At 39.6% G+C, this 24205-nt stretch overlaps 1 protein-coding gene across 2 annotated transcripts in view; it reads right to left on the bottom strand.

Moving 5' to 3' along the window:
* Positions 1-11256: 11256 nt before the first annotated feature.
* SCAF8 (SR-related CTD associated factor 8) overlaps positions 11257-24205 on the bottom strand; it is a 256444-nt gene continuing 243495 nt past the window's right edge. The window contains exons 24-25 of one of the 2 annotated variants that reach the window (XR_012801048.1): positions 13907-14126; positions 11257-13165 (exon numbers count right to left, since the gene is read on the bottom strand). The gene's annotated coding sequence lies outside the window, so the exon portion shown is untranslated. The remainder of the gene's footprint in view (positions 13166-13906; positions 14127-24205) is intronic. The other variant, XR_012801049.1, reaches the window with a different exon arrangement.

Here is a 24205-nt window from a genome sequence, read left to right as displayed (position 1 = left end):
ACATTGCCGCCAGCCCTGGCCCCTGCTTCCACACTGATTACGGATACTCTTACAGGACTCTGTCCCTGGGCTGTGGTCGGTTTATTTGCATTCCTCCCTCAGCCCTGCCCTGTTTATTTGCATCCCTCACTTCCTGATTTGAGACGAGCACCGTCACAGGTTGGACCCCAAGTCGTTTGGCCCTCACTCCTTTTGGATCGGGTGGCAATGAAGGCGGCCCGTTTGGGGCTGGGGCAGAAAATTATAAAGAAGAAAGAGTCAGGAGAGTGTGAGAGATGCAAGTTAATTTGTTTTAAGAGCTAGTTTACACTTGATTAAGTAGGTTGGATGGTAGGAAGGTTAAAGCAGCATGTCATTTTTTTGTTATTTTAGGGGGTGGGTGGCAGTGTTCATGGATCTGTGGAGACTCATATATCCACTGGGCTAAGAAGACAGCAGAACGGAGGCTATATAGGAAGCAGTTTTGTTTGTTTGGGGATAGGTAGATGATCTTCTGGTTCGGGTAGGGGGGTTTATGCTGGGTGAAGACACTTCCAATGATTCTGCTGGAGAGTAGAAGAAAGATGACACTGGATATTCTTGTGCTACATATTGAGGGTAATTATCTGGGCCAGAATGACAGGAGTAGGAGGAAGTTCAACTGGGGGCTGGTGGACCTGATGAGGTAATTGAGGGACATCGCAGTTTGGCATAAGGAATTGGTATGGGAGAAGCTTGGTCTGTTTAGGGAGGATGGTGTTCACCACTCTGAAATAGCATTAGATATTTTAAAGATGTGTTTGAAGGATGCGTTGGAGTAGGCTGCACTGCTGATGGTGGCGGAAAGGCAAGTTTGAGTGGTCAAATGGCCTTGGCATTAGAGGGGTGCAGACTGGCCAGTTTCCAGGTGGATAATTTGTAATAATTTGAGGGGTATGAAGGAGTTGGTTTTAGGGTGTCCTCCCAAAAAGGACTTCCTGGGTTATGAACCAAAAGTGCTCACTTGGTCATGATCAGTGCTGCGTATGATTAGGTTCACAGGTTTTGGGGCTACTTGTTGACCAGGTCCAGGGATGTTTTGTGGTTTATGGTTAATAAAAGGCTTTGGCCATTTGAGCCCAAGTTAAATGTGTCTATGTTTATTGGGATTGGTGGGTACACGGAAGGGTCAAGTATCTATGGTATAATGGTCATGAGTTGTTTAGCATAAGAAAGGAATTGTTGCTGTGTCTTGTGAAAAAGGGAAGTGAGCAAATGTGACATACCATTGGAACTGTCAACATATTGGTCACTTATAATTCAACATAATGGAGATTCTTTTTCAAAGCCTTTGGCTGAAACCCATGGCAATTTTTCTTACATCAAACAAATTTATTAGAGAAAAAAAAAAACACACAATTGAAAGCAACTTGAATTATTTCCATTGCTATTTTTTTTAACTACCCTTTCCCCAGTTTTGCAGTTGGAGGCTCTTTGTTAAATAACAATCCAGTGTCTAGATTGCCTTTTTGTCCTTGTTTTTCAAACTGCTTTTGACGCTTCAATCCTCAGTACTCTTAAAAAAGTACTGTACTATGAAAAAACACACACACATTATGTGATCGCGTAATACGGTGTTTGATGAAAGTTATTTAAATGGTAGTACTCAATGGCTGTTTAAGCGAGTGTTTTAAATGGCTACATATTTTCTGTAATATTAAATATTTTGCACTGTTTTACACTACATAGTATTAAATAAATGTGTATTATATGATTTGTAATAATGACAAGTTTTAAACATAAAAAAGCTCTGCAGTTAAAATACACACTCCTATTGATGCATCACTGTAAAAAAAATTCCATGTTATGTTTAGAGGCTGGACTAGGATTATTGCAAACCTTCATGGTACTGTACGTGTACTGTACTGTAGATGTACTGAAGGTTTTTGCGGTCTAAAAAATGTAAGGAGCATTGGACATTTTTAAATGCATTTGGATTCGGTTTTTAAAAGGGAAATATAGTCAAGGATAAATACAGATGAGTAATGTACAGGTAGACAAAGTTATAGTTTGGATATATGCTGTGCCACAGGCATTCTGGTATTTAAGTATGGAAATGTGATGTATCTGGAAAATGAGGGTGTAGAGAGATGACAGACACAGAGTAGTGGATAACTACTCAAGGAGTCAAGCTTAGTAATAGCCAAACCATTATATTTAATATTCAAGGACTCCATTTCCACAGGCTCAGTACCACAAGATTGGCGTAAAGCAGATGTGGTGCCTATATTTAAAAAGGGAGCTAGATCACAACCGGGGAATTACAGACCTGTAAGCCTGATTTCAATAGTGGGGAAACTACTTGAAGATTTAATACAGGATAATATTCAGGAATACCTAATGGAAAACAAAATTGTTAGTAATAGTCATCATGGATTTATGAAGGATAGATCATGCCAAACAAATCTTATTTGTTTCTTTGAGGAGGTAAGTAGGAATTTAGACCAGGGTAATGCAGTTAATGTGATCTACTTAGATTTTGCAAAGGATTTTGATACGGTTCCACACAAGAGGTTGCTGTACAAAATAAAGCAAATTGGACTCCGTAAAAATATATGCACCTGGATTGAAAACTTGTTGAAGGATAGACAACAGAGGGTTGTCATAAATGGAACATTTTCAGCTTGGGCTAAGGTCGTGAGTTGAGTACCTTAGGGATCGGTACTGGGACCCCTGCTTTTTAACTTGTTTATTAATGACCTTGAGGTTGAGTCTCCATCTTTTCTGATGATACTAAATTGTGTAAGGTAGTAGAATCAGAGCAGGATGTAATTTCTCTCTAGAAGGACATGGAGAGACTGGAAACTTGGGCAGGTAAATGGCAGATGAGGTTTAATACAGATAAATGTAAGGTTATGCATTTGGGAAGCAACAATAAACAGGCGACTTACAAATTAAATTGTGATAAATTGAGGGAATCCTTGTTGGAGAAGGATTTAGGATTGCTTGTAGACAGCAGGCTTAGCAATAGTGCCCAAAATCATGCAGTAGCTGCAAAGGCAAACAAGATCTTATCTTGCATTAAACGGGCAATGGATGGAAGGGAAGTAAACATTAAGATGCCCCTTTATAAAGCATTAGGAAGACCACACCTTGAATATAGAGTACAATTTGGGGTAACCCTCTTTAGAAAATACATTATGGAACTAGAGGGAGTGCAGAGAAGGGTCACCAAATTAATAAAGGGGATAGACAATCTAACTTATGAGGATAGCTAAATTAGATTTATTTACATTAGAAAAGAGGCGTCTAAGAGGGGATATGATAACTACAGTATATACAAATATATTCTGGGACAGTACAAAGAGCTTTCAAAAGAACAATTCATCCCAAGGGCAGTGCAAAGGGCTCAGGGAAATCCCTTAAGTTTGGAAGAAAGGAGATTTCACCAGCAACAAAGGAAAGGGTTCTTTACAGTAAGGGCAGTTAAAATGTGGAATTCATTACCCATGGAGACTGTGATGACAGATACAACAGATTTGTTCAAAAAAAGGTTGGACATCTTTTTAGAAAGGGAAGGTATACAGGGATATACCAAATAAGTAAACGTGGGAAGAATGTTGATCTAGGGATTCATCTGATTGCCAGTTCTTGGTGTTGAGAAGGAATTTATTTTTCCCCATACGAGATATCATTGGATGATATGACACGGGGGGAAGGGTTGTTTGCTTTCCTCTGGATCAATATGGAAGCCTAGATATAGCATAAAGTATCTGTTGTCTAAATTTAGCATAGGTTGAACTTGATGGACGCATGTCTTTTTTCAACCTCATCTACTATGTAACTATGTAACTGTTGTGACAGGGTCATTGACTCTGTATACATTAGTAGGAGATGGCAGTAAGCCTGTTTTCCAGTAGACGAGGGGTTAACCCAGCTTATTAAGCAGTCCACAGGTGATTCAAATTAAGCTAGCTCACCTGCTTTAAAACAGGAAGAGGAAATGCCTCTCGAGAAGCAGTCTTTCTCAGGCACAGAGAGAAGACAGAGGAGTGTTGACAGACAGACTCAGGCTGCTCAGATTGATCCTGTCCCAAGGGGGAATAAAGCTCCCAGGTAAGGAGCCAACTGGTGTTGTTGAACATTGTTGGGCTGGACTAGGTTAGCTAGCCAGCCAGGTAGATAGCCTGCACTTTTGTTTAGTCAGTTCCCCGACCGGGAATAGGTTTTTCTTTACGTTTATTGCACTTAAAGGGACAGAGTACCCATTGTTTGGTTACACTTTCGGACAAATAAATCCACCAGCATATTATTTCACCAGAAGTGTCGTGTTGTCTCCTCACTAACCACGGCCATCCTGCCACACTGTGTAACTCTATAGTAAAATCAGAGATTATTCTTATGGAAATATTCAATATTTGACAATGTCATATATGAAAATTGATCTGGTTGCTCCTACAAAAAGTACACAACTTCCAAGTGAAAAAAAATGGTTTTACTGGCTATGCACTTTTTTAAAGGCTATGTTTAAAAGCTGTGTAATATGGCAGGCATAAGCTTATAGGGGTCCCTTTTAAAATGGACATGAAGTAAAGGGTGACACTGTGCGTGCTCATTTGCTTGCAATTTCCCACAATCCCTGGCTGCAGTGGAAGTACTGTATGCTAAGAAATAATAGTGAAAAGCAGGTTTGTGGACCTGTCTGAGACATGTGAATGTGCTCACAAATGGTATTTTTATTTGATGTGACAAATTCAAATATCACAAATAATCAAATGTTTCTCCAAAAGCCAGCCCATAGAAGTACCTACTTTTTGGGGGATTGGGGATTCTAAAGACATTTAAACTAACATGTTATATGCATGAATTATGGTGCAGTTTTCTATTTTTTCAGAATGTGTATAGTTTAAGCTTTTCAGATATAGAACTGATGTAAGTTTCATAGAGAGTGTTTGATCTCCTTGTGTTCAAACATTTCTGCCAGCACCTTTCTTGCTTGTGAGTCACTCATCAATGACAATGTTTTATGAATATGCTATTACTTAGACCACATATTTGAGTTTTGGTGCATTCCACTGGCAACGTCAATAATTATTAGTTTTTCTGTAAAACTATAGCTTATGAACATTTTTGCATAATACAGAAACATACCTTTGGAGAAGCTGTGGGCTCTCCTAGGAGAATGGCCATTATGGTTTATAATCAAGAGAACTAAGGTATAGTTTATGAAAAACATACTGGTATCAAACATAATTTTAGGTGTAAATAAGGCAGGATTTAAAATTTTACAGTGTTATCAAGAAAGAGACCATGAATCAAAACACCCCAAAAATGGTGATACTACAGACCGATTAAGTCCCGATTCTCAGTACATAGAAAGGCAATCACTCATTGTTTTAGAATTAAAAGACCCATAGACATGATTGGGAGGGATTCAATATAAGACATTGTTTTTTTTTATAAATATTTAACAGGCTATGTCTGTTCTGCCTGTCTTTCCCCCTGTTATGTAAGTTCCTGCCAGCTGCAGGCTGTGACAGGTAAATTCTGTGGGCTTGCGACCCCCCCACCCGCCCCCTACATGCTCTTCTCTGATGGACAGAATTGAGGTGGTGACTCATGGCCTGTGTAAGCCTATCAGGGATAGGTATAGACCATGAGCCCATCCCTTCTGGTTCCTGATGAGGGGCAGTGCCAAATTTAGCCAATCTTGGTCTGGAGGAGGAAGAGACAAGTAGATCTGTGATTCTCTCCCATCAGGGATGAGCATGCTCACCCCCAGCCCTTGAGGCTGGCGGTTCATCTGATTGAAACCCAGCAGATGCCCTGTACTATCTGGGCCAAGCAACATCTAGAGACCTGGAGCCTCTGAGACCCTGCACCACTGTATGTAGAACATTAGCAGTCATTGCCAGAAATAAAGACCCTTGTTCATCATACTCCTGTCTAAATATCAGTCCCTGGTCAGGAGGGAATAAATGTGCAATAGTGGGGACTGATCTCTGGACACCCTGGAGCCCACTGCATTTGGAGGCGCTAACACCATGAGAAGAAGAACTTAAGCCTGTCCTGATCTCCCACCATCGCAGATGGAACTCAGCTCTCCTGACCCTACAGGTACTCGCACCACACCCTAGGTAGCAGAAGCTGTGTATCTCCCACTGGGGGGGAGGCGGGGGCGGTGCTACATTTGGAGGCGCTGCTGAGATCAGGACAGGCTTTTACAGCTAGAGCAAACAGTAAGAAAGGTACAGGAGAAAGTACGCTTTCAGATGGAGTGCAAAGATAGAGGGGGATTAGGTATAGTGTCCAGGGGACCCCGGCCTACCATAACCAGGGACCATATTCCCCGCCAGGGAGCTGTGGCCTAGTCTGCCCTAATGAGAAGTCTTGTGCTGAAGCAACTGCTATTGCTCTGGTCAAGTCACTTTGAGGACAGATAGGTGTAGGGCGCCTGGAGAGGGTTTTCTGATTGCCAAGGGCTCAGAAACCTTTGGAAGGGGACTGCAGTGTCTAGTTCAAGAGGGGTGGCATGACAGTGTGCAGGATAGTGTCTGAGGAGGGGAGGTCCTGATTGTAGGTTAGGGTCTCCAGAACCTCTGCTGGAGAACTATTGCTGTACACCTAGCAGCTGATGCACAGGGAGTCACAGGCACTTTGGATGAAGATTATCGTGTGCAGCGTACTGGAGGGGATTTGCCTAACTGAAGGGTAATTTATGCTTCAGAATATCTGCAGCATAAGAAGAGTGGTTCCCCGACCCAGATCGGAGGGACCGCATGCAAGGAGTGTCTTAAACATGGTGGTAACCACGTGGTGGCATGTGCATGAGTTCCAAAAAGGGAGCTCCTGCCAAGAACACGGGACTCAATGGGATGCTGTGTGCAAAGTTGCAAAAGATCTGCAAAATAGTTGCATCCAAACGGTGCCAAATGGAGGGTGCCACCCCTTATGCTGATTGACTTATGCTGAGCCAGGTCAGCCTTGTACTGATACACCCTGCCTCTGATTTCACCCAGGGGAGGAGCTAAATACTCTTTAGCCAACCAGGGACTGTCTCAGGAAAGGTGGAGCTCTCACTCTTTGCCCAAGAGTGTCATTCCCAACTGAGCTGAAAAAGAGAGAGGAGCTGCTATACAACAGTCGAATACTACCTTAATATGGCTTCCAGCAAAACCTCTGAGAATTTGGAGGCTACAAATTATAACCTTCCCGGCAGTTATTTGATTGTCCGAGTGAATAACCAGATTAATCTGTGGTGTATCTGTCCTAACTGCCGGATACATGGAGGCACTGTCGGTCTCGATGCGCGGTGCTCACACAGTGGCACCTACTATCTGAGGCTTGCTAGCCCTGTACCAGCTGAGGTATGTGTACCTCCTTCGCAAGTCACCACACCGACCAGTGCAGTCTCATTCATCTTCCCGGTCATGGACAACGTGGGCCCGTGTGCCCTTATCAACGTGCCCGGATGTTTTATTGGTCCGGTGCCACCCAAAGTGACCACCGCGGAACCTGCTGTGGGCCCGTGTGCCTTCTGTGACGGTGCTGACGGTCCCAGGACTGGGATCCATGACTGCCGAGGTTCCTGAGGGTGAGTGGACTGCCCCAGGGTTGTTGGGTGCAGGTCTCCAGGTGAACCAGGAGCACAGTAGCTCCAAAAGCATGGTCTCCCGAGCGACTGACTCGCCCAGGCATCGCGTCCTGGTGGAGGTGTCCCCACCTGTTGCTGCAAAAGATGACTTAAACCGGGCGGAACTTGTGGAGAAGAGCCCACCTCTAACCTGCCGTCCGGAGAGGAATTCCAACCCAACCATGTCCATCCCAGAGGCTGCGGAGGTTTCGGAACATCCGAGGAGCTTCGCGATCCCCGATAACATCGGTGCTACTCCTGATCTACCTGCGGAGGAACCGAGGGATGTGCCCTACCTTGGGATGGGTGAGCCGCCCCTTTCCTACTTTGTTCCAGACCCAGTTACGGCCTACCTGGGGGATGCGCCGGGTGCGGCCTTGTCCGGTGCACCGCGGGGAGGCGAACTTTCGGTTTCACCGGATGTGACGTCATCGCCGTCGCCGCACTTGAGCCTGCCTGGTGGTCTCGCGAGACTGTCCATGGCGAATGTCATCGACAAGATGGCGTCCAAAGAATCCATAGAGCCAGCTGCACTACCGCTAAAGTCAGCAGTGGTGAGTGTTGGTCGACGGCTCCATAGTTGACCATTGGTGGGAGAAGGGCCAATTTTTTCTAGAGGAGATGGCCGAGGTACTTTGCAAATGACTGCGAGAGATAAACCTTGGAGTAAGAGTACCTAAGGGCCCCTCTATATTATATCACCCCATATTTCCTAAGTGGTGCAGTTCCATTAAACACTTTTCTGGACCAGACGACACCATATTGGAGCTTCCGTGTTACAGTCCACCGCCTAGTAAATATTACATTTATCAAAGACAAATAAAACATTGCTTTTAATGGGATTAATTTTCTTTGATATATGTATTTTGGAGTTTGGATTAGTATTGTTCAAGTTTGAAACCAGCCCGGTATTTCTAACCTATGTTTCATAATTTAATATAATGAGCCTGGGTTAATATCATTTGATAGGTACACCTCAGGCGGGCACATATTAATTTCTTTTATTGTGAAAAGAAATATACTGTAAACTATGAGTGGAGTTGTTATCCCTATTAAATAATAGTCCTAATTTCTGGAACTCTTGTTTTCCATCCTTGCTATAATATATTATAACAGTATATAAGCTTTTAGTGTACTTAACGCCACAATGACCTCATACTTTGTTACAGGCTGTTTCCTCCTTATACACACTCCCAAGGGAGCGAGACACAAATAAAAAAGAAATTTAGAGAGAGATCTAATGCAGATTAGTTAATGCAGAACGCTTTTTCTAAGTTTTTTTTAAATATTAACAATCCCCTTTTTCTATATTTTACATTTTTATATATTCATGTTGTGGATATGAACCCATATATGCAACTCTCTGTTTTATGACATCTGGCAGGCAATGGTTGTTTATAGGGGGGAACACATGAAACATTTACATTTATTTTCTTTTTTAGATTAAATAATTTGGGATTATTTTTTGGATTAATTATTTTTTATTCATTTTCATTCAATTTAATTATTCATTTTATATGGATTATATATTTATATTATTAGGTTTAAATTTAAGTAGGCAAATGTATTTATTTATTTTCTATTGTTTTTTAAATTATATACGTCCCTTGTATGGTTTAATGTGTTCTCTCTTACATTATATCACACAGCTATTATATCATATGCTATTTCAGTGTTTAATTTTTTTTTAACAATATGGAATTGATTTTTATACACATATGTATATATTTATACATATGTTAATGTCCATCTACATAGGTATACTTTAAGGAATTACAAAAGGACTTTGGTAGAAGAACTGCATACCTCCTAAATCAGGTCCAACAAGGGGTTAACATAATTGTTTAATTGGGATGGTGGATATTTAAGGCAGGTGGTTATTGTACTATGGAGACCCCGGAGGAAGCAAGAATCCTGGTGAAATGCGTTCGTGTTGGGTTAATACCTGCTGTCCAGGCCAGGCGGTTTTGCCGCTTTAGCTATCTCAGTCCGAGTATTGAGGAAACTAGAAGTGACACGATGTTCCCAACCGCATGTGAAGTCACGATCGGAGCACGTGGTGGAAAACTGTGCTATGGGCTTATTTGAATTTGATGTTTCTGAGTAAATACTGAAACAAATCAGTTTTATATTTATTAAAACAATATTATACTGTAAGAGATGTGTGCAGAGGTATGCAATGGAGACCGTTTTTAAGGTGAAATTTAAATAAGGCTTTATTGCGCCTGTCCCTTTTAACACAGCAAAACATATGAAAACAACAAATGCCTATCCCTGTTTAAGGACTAACTTACTTCCCAGTCCCTTTCTCCAGGGCTGGATGGATAATCCCATTACCACCCTATTCCCCAAAGTCTCAAGAGATACCTTAAAGCAGGTGGCCCTTCATGTCAGTCTCTGGTAGGTTCCTGGGTCCCCTTTGTCCAGGAATGTAGGTCTTTGGGTGTCTTGATCTCAGCAGAGCCTTTCTGCTCAAGACCTCTTTCCTCTTGTCAGCACCCTTGTGTACTGAGGAAAATCTCCTTCCTGTTTCTGGGAACAGGCTTTTTCACAGAGCTGTGATTAGGCAGGTGGAGTGGTTGATTGCAGGTGTGCAATCAACCTGCACACCGCTGGATTAGAGGCAAGATTCTTAACAGGGATAAGTCCCTGTTACATATACTATCACATGTTTCTCTCCTAATATATCCTGGAGCAACCAAGCTGTACCAGTGAGAGGAGACACATATCATAGAGCGCATTATTCTTCTATGAAATGTGAGTTGATCTCACCTACTGTAGTGCTTTACCAGCTGTGTTTTTCTCTACATGAGAAACAATCTGCATTAGATCTCTCTCTATGTTTCTTTTTTCCTTTTTGTGTTGTGTTTGGAGTAAGTATTCCATTATTGAACACCAGCACGGTCTTGCGGCTACTAGGCACTGTCTTGATTTATCTACTTTATCTATTTCACATTGCACTTTTTTGTTAGAATCTATATCTTTTTTACTCACTCACAATTATTTTTTATTTGATTCACAGTTTTATTTACAGAAATTGGGCACTGCAATGGGCACAAGTTTTGCACCGTCTTACGCGAATTTATTTATGGGTTTTTGGGAATCACGTTTTATTTATCACAGTGACAATTCATTTCGTCATAATATTGTCTATTTCAAGAGATATATTGACGATTTGATCTTAATTTGGAAAGGTGACGAAGACTCACTACTTTCTTTTATTGAATATCTCTAACACTAACGATTACAATCTTAAGTTTACTTTGATCACAATATTAATCACATTAATTATTTAGATTTATTCCTGTATATTGACAATGATATGACCATACAGACGGACATCTACAGGAAACAAAATTGCAGGAATACGCTTCTAAGCACACAAAGTTGTCATCCTCGTTCTTTAATCAAGAAAATTCCAGGGGCTCAATTTGTTAGATTAAAAAGACTTTGTTCGGACAATGAAGTATTCTTGTCTCGAGCAAAGGAGATGTCTGACAGATTTTTGGCCAGGGGTTATTCTGCCAAAGATGTATCAGCAGCATTTGCCAAGGCAGATACTATGGATAGAAGAACCCTTATTTGCAAGAAAAAGAGAAACTTTCTATCTAAAAAAGAGACAGATTTATCACTATTCTCTAATAATAAAAAGAGTCCATTGTTTATTACTACATTTAATTCTCAGTCTCAACAAATTTGTAATATCATATCAAAACATTGGCATACATTGTTGTTAGACAAGGACATTTGTACTATTGTACAAAGTGGACCAAGATTTTCTTACCACAAGGCCAAAACATTGGCTTTTCATTTATCACCTAGTATGTTCGATTCTAGATCCAATTTCCCTAATGTTAAAAGCATACCAAAAGGTTTCTTTAAATGTGGCAGATGTTCTATGTGTCAATATACATTCCAGACTAAATACATTACATACAATGAGAACCTTAGGAAGTATTACATAAAGAATTTTCTCAATTGCAATATCAGTTTTGTTATTTATGTCCTTTATTGTGGTTGTGGATATAAATATGTGGGCCGTACTACCTTAGGGTTAGAATAGCTGAGCATGTACGTCTGATCAAAAAGAGAGACTTAAATCATCCTGTGGCCAGACATTTTTCACTATGTTCTAAAGGCAGTATTAACAACTTTTCTTTTTCAGCCATAGAGCATATACCTTGCCACCCTAGAGGTGGCAATAGGGAGAATTTTCTCAACAAACAAGAGATGTATTGGATATACACTCTCAACACTCTCCACCCACACGGTATCAACCTTGATTGGGAGTTGAAACATTTCCTTCAGGGTTAGTTGTTTGGGGAGTCTTGGGAGTGTGCCTCGGTATATCATATCATACATATTCTATATATACATCAATGCTTTGCATGCTCGGCTATTCTTACATTAGATGTTAATTGTTTTACACATTTTGTTCCTATTGTTATGTGCATTTCTTTATAATATCAAGTTTTATAATCTTGACATGTCTTAATGTATATCAGCGTATTGTTAAATTGACAATATTGTCATTATGTGACAATACATATATTTTTCATTATTACATTCAATGTACTTCTCCAAAGGGTTATAACTACATACTGTATGTGCTTTTTTGCCTTTATTAATTGATGTTATTGATGCTTCACATCACTTGTTTTTAATTTGTTATATTTTTTGTGTATTTGTATTTTTATGTATATGTGCTATTTTTTCTTTGGTCTAAACACATGCTATCTTGTGTAAGGCAATTTTGATTCCTCTGTGGCTTTCCAACATGATTAGTTGATTGCTTACTACTGAGTTTGATTTTTTCCAACCAATAAACAGGAAGGCCTTGCCTACTTAAGATACCTGCGTTGAGAGACTTTTAACTCTTTGATAAAGTCCCACGACGGGACGAAACGTGTCAAAGGTTCTCTCTGTGATGTGCAGCATTCAAATTCAATAAAGCTGCTTTTATTTTTATTTGGCTGAGTTCCGTTATGCAGTGATCGCCTACATTTCATCACTACTTTGGCTATCATCTGGCTGGAGCACGCAGGCAATCCTTTCTGCATTGGGAGCCGTGTCTCCCTTCCAGCGTGAAACGCTTAGTGCCGCCCCCTTGGAGTGTGAGGAGCGCCGGAGCGCATGGTACGCTGGGATCGTTCCAGAGAAGCAGTTTAATTCCTGCGATGACATCATACACAAGCGCAGTGTTCTCAGAGCTGGGACCGGCAGGACAGGACGGGCAGTGAACACACCAGGTCGGGTAAGGGCAGCAGGCTGTAGTATCCCGTGAGTACACGAGAGAGGCATCCACGGTTGCTTCTCTTCCTGTCTCTATCTATTCCCTGCTTACTAGCCTCCCACCCAGGTTTTTAGTCTGTTTCCCGTCCTCTGTTTAGACTTTCATCATTCAATTGTTTTATCTGCAGCAGGATTGCCATTCTACCATATATGTCAGAAGTTGCACAATATCAACAAACAGTCATATGTATGTTGTAGAGCACCGGACACTGCGGGGTTCATTCTCCTTACTTCACACTTGTGTTTGGAGTACCGAGGACCTGCAGGAGGGCCCAAAAGGAGCTGCAGCCACAGAAAGGAAAACCAAAAGAGAAAAAACAGCAATTTATTTAATGTTATTTTCTATTGCATTCCATATATTATTCTCTGAACACCCTTCTGTGTTTGTCACTACTGCTAACACTTTAATCGATTGTTTATTTTTAAAAATTAATATCACAAATATACGTCATCAGTTTGTTTGCAACTTTTTTTCTTTCACCTTCATGCTTCCTCCTTATGGTGGTGGGGAACTAGGGATGTAGTGCAGTAAGCTCTCTATTCCACACTAGGTGGTTGCCCTTAAATATATATGTGTACTAGAGTTCTACAAATGTTGTAAGTAAGTCTTGGGACCAAGATTTACAAACATACTATATTTCATCATGAGCATAAAACTATTCCGGAACTGAGCAATAAGAATACAATATTTATGATAGCTAGGACTTCAAAGTCCCCATTCTCATCCCACTCTAGTTAATAATAAAATACATGAAGTTATGCTAATGGAGAAACTCACCTATTACCACCATGCTTCAAAACATAGATTTAGTAAGATCTGGAATCCCTGGCTTATTTTTCTTTCTTAGTAGTTCCTGGTTGGTCACCAATGGGTTAATTTTCACCCTCCAACTGAGAAAGGACAGAAATCTACCTGTGGGAGGACCATAAATAGCCCATCCTTTCCTCCCCAGGTAGTCTTTTTTCTATCTTACCTAGCTGAGGTAGAGTTTAGTGTTTTTCTGTAATGTAGAGGTGGCTTACCTGACTACTTAGTTGTTGTTCCATGGGAGTTGTCTGCCTCTTTCTGCCGCTGAAGCCCAGACCTCCACACTCCAAGGAGTTTGCTGTTCCGTGGGGCCAAAGGGAGGCCATACTGTAAATAGCCGCCGAGGCTCGCAGCTCCAGAAACCTGGTAAGAGCCATACCACGTGGACTCAGAGGGCAGCAGGGAGCACTCACGAGAGATGTCGCAGTGACGTCACTAGAAAGAAAATATAAAAATAAAAATGGAGGTTTTAAAAAGTGCTCAGGGCTACTAGCCTAACTAAGCTTTAGTTAACCACCTATTCCCTTTGTTCGTGGAGGTTTTTTTTATTACTTATGTATATATTCCATGCATTTTTAAACATTGGTATAAATAAAACTTTATTATTTTTCGTCCGTATCCTACATTATCTATATAGGAGGTTGTGAATTAGTGAAGTCATTTACCCATAATCACTAATAGTGATCAAGGTTATTTATACCTTTAGGACTTATATGGTCACCACTTTGATATCAACAGCGAGTGCTTATCGTAAGGATTCTTTTGGGCCCCCTTGGGTCTTATTGTATTACCACTGTTTAACTAGAAAGTTTCTAGTCTAAGAAGCAGTAACTAGCCTGGTTGATGTGTCTGACTCCATTAAGTACTGGGGGTTTAAAAATGCACTGATGATGAGAGGAGCCTTCACAGGATACCAAATGCCGTATATTCACAATTTATGATCTCAGATGGGATTAACCAATAAAGGTGAAACAATGAGTCGAGCGTTCTGCTCCCAGCCACTTGCAGTGCTTTGATTGGCACCTCTGGAACTGAACACTACCAGGTATAATTTCTCTAAAAAAAACATACATTCTAATACATGATGTTTTTGTACTATAAATAAGTTACAGAATCCGATATAAAATTAATATCAACATGACTCAATAGCAAATGTTTCTTAGCACTACTTTTCCTGTTAAAAGTTTTATGTAGAAGGATTAAGTAATGAATGGACGAGATAATGGATCAACCAAGTCACTTAGCCAGACAAAGTGATGCTTTGCATAAGGAAAGCGTGTACAAAGTGTCAAATGTGTTCTTTATTATCGCATACTAATTGTGTTGTGTAAGCATTATTTTCAGTAATTTACGACTGGAATAAGATAATTTACTGATCCATATGAGACTTGGCAAAACAACTAAACTTTTGTGCTCCCTGATTCTGGAAAAATAGTTAAATGGAATCTACCATTTAAGTCGATAGTGAGATAAAGTAGAAGACAGTCTAAAATAGAAATGTGCTCAAACGTTGATGTATCACATTATAATATTGAACCCAGTAACTCTTCCCTTAACTTTTCCCATGAATGTAAGCAGTGCTGAGTCTATACAGTACAAAGCTCACTTGTACATCAGCCACATGAGTGTTCGACAAACCTATACATTTACTCGCCCCGGGCGAGTGGATTTAACCCCCGGGCGAGTAAATATTGGCCCAAGCAGCACACGTTTGGTCTAAGGTGGCGAGTAGATTTTTTTGTGTGGCGAGTAGATTTTTTGGTGATTTGTCAACCACTGTATATATATATATATATATTCAGTGTTCGACAAACCTATACATTTGCTCGCCCGGGGCGAGTGGATTTAACCCCCGGGTGAGTAAATATTGGCCCAAGCAGCACACGTTTGGTACTAGGTGGCGAGTAGATTTTTTTGTGTGGCGAGTAGATTTTTTGGTGATTTGTCAACCACTGTATATATATATATATATATATATATATATATATATATATATATATATAATTTCATATACTTTCCTCACTGTATGACCGGCCGGTCGTTAATCACTATAGGTACTTCTGTCCCCATAGTGGTTTTATAGATTGAGGTTCTGTTTATTTTTCTCCTTATTTTTGTGTTTTATGAGTTAGTCCCTTTTTTATTTTTGGCCATCAATATTTTTTGAGTCCAGTAGCTAGGGTTTCAGTCAGTTTTCCTGTTTTTTTTCTTTATACATTGATTCAATAAATGTATTAATATTTTGCATTATAAGTCTGAGTGCTTTTTGTGAGGTTTCTTTTTCTTCTTTTGTGTTTACATATATATATACAGTGTTCGACAAACCTATACATTTGCTCGCCCCGGGCGAGTGGATTTAACCCCCGGGCGAGTAAATATTGGCCCAAGCAGCACACATTTGGTACTAGGTGGCGAGTAGATTTTTTTGTGATTTGTCAACCACTGTATATATACCTATCAACCACTGTATATCTATCTATCTATCTATCTATCTATCTATCTATCTATCTATCTATCTATCTATCTATATATCTATATATATATATATCTATTTATAGATATATATATATATATATACATACATATATATACATATATATATGTTTCGAAATGGTTACCCCTAGGTTCTAGTAGCTATTTATTTATAAAAATATTTTACCAGGAAGTAATACATTGAGAGTTACCTCTCGTTTTCAAGTATGTCCTGGGCACAGAGTAAAACAAATAATACATGGTTACAAGTACAGTTACATAAATGAACAGGGTATACATTATACAGTATACAAGACATTGCGTGCACAGTTAAAGAAAATATATATTATATGCTATGCCAGGTAAATGGAAAGAATGCATATAGGGGAGTAAGTGTATGTACACAAAATACCAGCACTATCTAGTCTGTAATCAAAACAGTGGGTTTATTAAATCTATAGAACACCAAATATCCCGATGTTTCGATCCCCATACAGAAAAAAAAGTGAGGTTAAAAACAAATTGTATTCACTGCATACAATAATACCATAACAGGTCTTGGAGCAACGGGAGCAGAATCAGATGATCATAAAGACTATTGACAATGTATAATCTGTGTTTCTACTCTATATCTTAATAATAACTGACTAATAAAATGTATTAAATACATTTTCTCATGTGTGTGTGTGTCATAATTATCCAAATGCTGTACTCAAGGCTAGAGCAACAAAGGATAGTAGAGCAAAAAAAGAATCAAATATAAGATTAAGCACAATGAATGAAGAAATGCATATACAGTAGCATGTCAGCGGAGAGAGTCCATTTTATGTACAGCACGGAAGCGGTCTATACTAGTGGATACATACATAAGCAATTAAGAAAAATTAAGAAAAATAAAAGTGTGATCACTATGTAATTTAAACTTCTAGATGTAAGTGGGACTGTAATGAAAGCTATAACAAAATTAATAATGCAATGTATTTTAAGAAAATTTCCACATCCCAGGTCCTCCGATCTACCCCATAAGCAGCATGTAAGGTAAAAAGGGAAGGTTTTATTTTTACCCCTGTAGCTTTTACAGCTATGCAAATGATTTATAAATAAATGAACAAAGCCCATACAAACAGGCCTAGCCCTCTTTGAGTCCCACACTAAACAAAAGCAATTCCTGTACTGCAAAAGCTTTAGTGGCGAATCTTTGCTACAGTTAAAAATCAATTTTATAGGGGTTATTTACACAGAACATTTCACCTCCTGGGAGGTTTTTTCCAGCATTCATTTTCTATCCCTCTTTTGTCTTTTATCTCCATTTTCTAAAAGAGCACACATGTTTCTCTGCCCTAATGAGTATCTGAGCGAGATAGAAAATGTGGACTATTCAGGAAAAGCAAACCTCTGCTGATTGTTTCTCACGTATCTACCCTGCATAACCCTACCCCAATATATTCACACATATACAGGTCTACTCACTTACACAGGCTGTCAACTTTTATTATGCTTCACTCCTGCACGTTCTCCATAGATATTAATGAATGGAAAATCCTCTATAACTTACTGTGTATATATATATATATATATATATATATATATATATATATATATACACACAGTAAGTTATAGAGGATTTATATATACAGGCATACCCCGCATTAACGTACGCAATGGGACCGGAGCATGTATGTAAAGCGAAAATGTACTTAAAGTGAAGCACTACCTTTTTTCCACTTATTGATGCATATACTGTACTGCAATCGTCATATACATGCATTACTGATGTAAATAACGCATGTGTAACAGACTCTATAGTCTCCCTGCTTGCGCACAGCTTCGGTACAGGTAGGGAGCTGGTATTGATGTTCAGGACGTGCTGACAGGCGCATGCGTGAACTGCCGTTTGCCTATTGGGCGACATGTACTTACTCGTGAGTGTACTTAAAGTGAGTGTCCTTAAAGCGGGGTATGCCTGTATATAGCAACTGTAAATATTACTGTATGTTCATCTGCATGTCTTAGACAGGTCTGCAACCCTGTGTTTCACCATTATCGCCCAGCACACAGCGCTTCCACTGCAGCAAGGGATTCTGGGAAATTACATGCAAATGAGCACACAGTGCCACCTTTTGTCTCAAGCTCGTATTACACGAGCAAATCCTTAAGCCAATGCATACTGCTTTAAACACAGCTTTTAGACAGAGGCTGGGATGAGATGCAAAGCCAGTATGCAGTATACAAAAAATATGAAAAATTTATTAATGAACATGTCACACACACAGACATGTATGTATGTATGTATGTATATATGTTGAATGGCAGCCGGCACACACTTATATTGCAAAAAAGTCCTGATGCTAATCTCATAAAAATAGTATATGTAGTCCAGCAAGAAGAGACAGCACACAAGGGGTAAACTTCAAAAGTTGTATTGAAGATGCAGACACTCAGAAAACCAATGTTTCGGTTCCAGAAGCGGAACCTTCCTCAGGGCTGTTCAGTGTGAGAATGAACATGAATCTAACTTATACCCCCCACCAGTGCATACTAATCAACCAGGTGACCAATCAAATAAGCTCTTTAATCCAAACAAGTAATCAGCCGTTGGTAAATACAAGTCAACCAATCCATTAGGGTAACTAAATCACGTGACCAGAAACTCCCACCCGATTAGCTCTTCCGTAGCCAAAGAGGTGATATAAGGCAGAGTGTAAACAAATCCGCCCCCCTCCGTCATAGGCTATTGGGCACACATCCACGCAACCCCAGGCAATGTAAACAACGCGCTGACTGATGTCAGTAGGTATGCGCACATCTTATGGGTCTGCGCATGCGCTAATGATCGTGTCTCCTGTTGTCCTGACAACCCACTGCGTGAACGGTACACACATGCGCATAAGCATGTTCAAATGAGGTGGCGTAGTCGCAAACCTGCCCCCCTCCTCCATCATAGGCTGTTAGGCACACACCTGCGCAACCCCAGGCAATGTAAATGACGCGCTGACTGATGTCATTAGGTATGCGGACATCTTTTGGGTCTGCGCATGCGCTAATGATCGCGCCTACTGACAACCCACTGTGTGTACAATACATGCATGCGCATGAGCGTGTTTCAATGAGGGGGCGTTGTTACAATACCCCACCCCCATCGGTCATAGAATGAAGGGCGCACACCCACAGCTCCAATAGCTCTAAGTACTAATATACCTCAGCGCATGTGCGATCATCAACGTCAGTGGTTGCCATAGTGACACAATAACATAGACATAAACATAGAAGCGGCGACCATCAGCGTCAGTGGTTGCCATAGTAACACAGTAATGTAAACATGAGGATAAAAACGTACATGCATACTGCAATTTGAAGGCAAAACAAGCATGCACCAAATCTGGTCATAACGTGTTTGCTGGTGACATAATCCTAATGCAGGATATAGGATGCTCTCTCTTTCCCAGAAAATACAGTTATGGAATCTCCCACACGACACTAATGGCCAGCTAATATGTTTTTGAGAACTAATGCAACAGCTCAACATCGGCAATGTTGAGCTGTCAGAGTAAATATTTAGCTGGCCATTAGTGTCATGTGGGAGATTCCATAACTGTATTTTCTGGGAAAGAGAGACCATCCTATATCCTGCATTAGGATTATGTCACCAGCAAACATACAGTATGAGATCAGTTTTCAGGTTACATTCCCAAGAAATATGGGAAATGGTTTCATAAGCTTGCATACATTTTAACAGTACTTATAGATGATTACATCTTACGACCCTTACATGTTCACTAACATGTACAAGCCTATGATTAAATAGTAAGAAAATGCTTCTTTACTTTATGTGTAATATTTTATTACAGTGATCTGTTATTTATTATTTTATTTTATCACCTTTGTCCTATGTGCCTATGTCCTATGTAATACAATTACAGATACAAGCGTCAATAAACAGACAAGATGGTTGATGAGCGCACTAGAATTGACATTTGGTTTAATTTTATTTGAGAGAAAAAAAGATTACCCATTTGTAGTATTCAAGATAATATAGTATCTTTGTCCAATACAGTACAGTAATGATACAATGAAGATTTCATCAACATGTCTCACAATAGTTACTAGGGCCTTTCTCTCAGATATGCAGTGATTAATCTTTACAGTACCCGTATGACATTCTCACAATTTCACCACGTCTACCATGGCAGGATCCTTTATGACTATCATAGCACTTTTGCCCATTTTTACAAAGATCACATCAATAACTCTCCAGGAGATGTGAATGCGATCTTAATGAAAGGGGAGGACTTCATCTTCCATTCTTGTTGTTGGAGGGTGGGATGCAACAAGTTATCACATGGTCTCGAGCCTGGAAGGTCAATGGTACACCATTGGCAAGTTCTATATATATATGCTCATGCATTATTTTTGTTCTGCCTTCCTTCCAGTGATATAACCAAAGCCTCAGGCTGTCTAAGTGAGGTTATACACAGCAAGAAATAGATTAAATGACAGTGGTTTCACAATTTTCCATTTGTTCTTTTTGCTGAATCTGCATTGTGTAGTTGGAAGCAAAAATCAGACCAGACAAAATAAGGTTATGGCAAGTAACAAAGTGGAAACACACGACTATTCATTTTATATTAACCTTTTTGCTGCCGAGGGTAGTTGTGTGGCCAAGAATATTTTCAAAATGTTGTTCTACATTTGTTTAACCATGATTCCTATGAGATACTTTCTATATACAGTATCTGAGAAAACGATATATTGGGGGGGTTTTTTCAGCACAAACTGAGTTTTCCATTTGTAACCTTCTTGGGCTTGCAAATTATGTTACCAATATATGATACCATAAATATGGGGGGAAACATCTTCATTTTATTGTTATTGTCCCAGATAGTTAAAACATTCAATCCATTCGTTAAAGTGAATACTAAATGTTCTTGCCCACTGCCCTATGATATTAGCTATGTGCATACAATATAGATCCCAAATAAGTAAGGCTGTTCACACCTGGATTTGTTAGGGATGAATGTTAAATAGTAATGCTATCATTGACAAGCCACTGAGGAATATTCTCCAAACCATAGGGGAGCGGTGGTGAATGCCATCAAACTTAAAAATACAATTTATCAGTGAATCTCGCAAATGGAGGCTTACACTTAGGTGAAGATCAAAAGGCAAGAATTAGCAGACAGTATCTCTAGGTGGTGAGTCGCGATCTCACCACCTCCTCGTCCGCCTCAGCCTCTGATCGTATCCGCAAATGTCACTGCTTCCGACGTCACTTCCGGTTTCGCCAATTCGTCTGTCCATGCAAGTCAGAGGGTGCTTCCTCAGGAAGCTGTCAGTTTAGTACAGCGAAACGCGTAGAGTATAGCTCATTGACGTGATCCGGAGAGGCGAGAAAAGCACACTCTGATGTGCGCGGACGGACGAATTGGCGAAACTGGAAGTGACGTCAGGGTTGAGTGGAGGTCCCTACCACTTATTTTTTATTATTTGTTGCTCAATTTACACCATTTTTGGGTGTTGTAGATCTAATATGTCTGCACTTTATTTTTTCACTTAATTTAAAGTTTTATTCACATTGACATCACTGGGTTTAAAGGGAGTGTTTGAGTGCCATCCAGTTTTTTGTTGTAAAGCCCTTCAGGAAGCAAGTTCAGCTTGTGAAATACGTAGGGTGAGAAGCTGCAGAAGCAAGTGAAACGCAGTGAGTGAGACACCCTCTTGAAACCCAGATAAGACGCGATGGACCCGATGGTGACGTCAGGTGCCAGTAAAATCCGAACGGATACACACGTGAGAAGGGAAACTCTCACCTGCAATACACTGGCAGTTTCAAGTTTGAAGAAAGTTTTAACCAATGCTTAAAAGAATTGCAACAGTTTCCCTGTGAAAAAAGTCCTTTGACAGCAAAGACAGGAGATTCACCTTATGGATCAATGGCTATATTCTAGGCACTAAAGTGCCACATCTATTATTTTTTGGATATCAAGGATAATTGAAAACATACTACACTATATTTCTCTTTTTTTCCGCCTCAATCTATGCGCTGGATTTTTTTTCTTTATTCTATCATTGACAAGGCACAACTACCCCCAAACATAAAAATACTCTTACAAAAATATACATTTTCTGAAAGTACATGCCCCAAGGAATTCAAACATGGGTAGCACGTCTTTTCACACAAAACAATTCTGGCAGGGAATCTTTGTTGAAAACAATATTTTCCGCCTGCAGCTTGTGCAGAATGCTATGGCCAGGTTGTTAACTATCCAGACCCGTTCTTGCCACATAACAACCGTTCTCCGTTCTCTGCACTGGCTGCCCATAACATGGTGACTTTATATTAAGATTGGCTTGTTGACGTTCAAAGCACTACCAGGGCCCCAGCTATCTGAAAAGAGCTTCTAGTTCCCTAGACTCCCATTCGCTCACTTTGATATGCAGATGAAGGACTCCAAACAGTTCCCAGAATCTCATAGTTACATATAGTTACATAGTAGATGAGGTTGAAAAAAGACGTACGTCGATCAAGTTCAACCTATGCTAAATTTAGACAACAGATACTTTATCCTATATCTATACTTACTGATTGACTTGCTTGGGGGCCCGAGGTTTTAGCCACGCTGCTCCCACTCTTTAGAACAGTCTGCCTATTACAGTTCCAGAGGCCCCTCTCTGGAAATCTATAAAAACAGGCTCAAGGCCTACCTTTTAACCCAGACATGTAATAAATAAACCACAACCTGGCATTTAATAACTACAGTACCGTCCTATCCTGTGTTGTATTTTTCCTTGTATTTGGTCTCTTTTAATGTTTTCTTATTTTGTCCTTTGTATAACTGTTAAGTGTTTTCAGTGCCAATGGAGAAAAACGCTATACAAATAAAGTTATTATTATTAATGTAAATTGATGAAAAAAAATACTAATAACACCAACTTCAGACTTTGTATTAAAAGTTCTCATATCAGCTTAGTGTAATCATGGAAATACTAAGTTTTATATCCCTTGGTTCTCTGATTACAAGGATACCAGATAGGTTAACATACTGTTTTAGCAAGTGGAGGCCATAAATTAGTAACACTTCTCTTTACGTATTATTTTTTTAGGGCTGAACACAAAAGATGCATGTCATCATTGACAAAGATAAACTACCCTCTATCATAAAAATACTCCCATGAAATATATTTTTTCAGAAGGTACATACCACAAGGAATCTAGACATGGGAAAGGTGTTTACGCCGCCCCCAAAGAAATTCAGCCGGGAATCTTTGTTGAAAACAGCTGCGGTGATATTTTTGCTCATAAATTCATACTAACTAGATTTTTGCATCCTTGACAAGACAGAACACTCTTATAGCATAAAATAAATACCACAACTAAAGTGTATATTTTCTGAATGTACACACCCACTGAAAAGCAGATATAGGTATTATGTATTTTCCCACAAGAATTTATTTCCAGGAATCAGCTTTTTACTGTAAAGGGTCGTTGTTACCTACGGGGCCATTGTAATTTCAACATTTTTGCAATAAAATGTTTAGACTGTGGGTACCTCCTCTAACGCTAAGCCATACAGTAGGAGATCAGAGTTTCACGGTGTCAGTAGGAGGAATCCTCCTATTAACATTTATTTCTTTTACTTATTAAATAGAAATAACTGAGATAACTTTCAACACAACTGTACTTTTTTATATTTTTATTATGTATTATTTATCAGCATGTACTGATAAATACATACTGTATCATCAATAGGGGTCCAGCAGACTTAGAATATTATATTCGAAAGACTGTCTGAAATATCTTGTTTGAATAATATCTGGACAAATCTGTTATTACTCTTCTTATAATAACAAGCATGTTGATGGTGTAGGTGATTTGTGCAAAAAAACAAACTGTTCTATATACATATTTAACATGCAAAATTAAATACATCGGGTCTTTGAGCAATACAGTATATATTGAGGAAAAGAAGGACCTTTATTCTTATGTACGTACTCACATAACTGCACTAAACTGAGATACAGTTAGAATGGAGAGTGATGCCACA

The sequence above is a fragment of the Ascaphus truei genome, chromosome 4 (assembly GCF_040206685.1).
Source record: "Ascaphus truei isolate aAscTru1 chromosome 4, aAscTru1.hap1, whole genome shotgun sequence".
NCBI classification, from domain to species: Eukaryota; Metazoa; Chordata; class Amphibia; order Anura; family Ascaphidae; genus Ascaphus; species Ascaphus truei.
The sequence above is the reverse complement of the archived record's forward strand: the minus strand, read 5'-3'. Positions and strand labels throughout refer to the sequence as shown.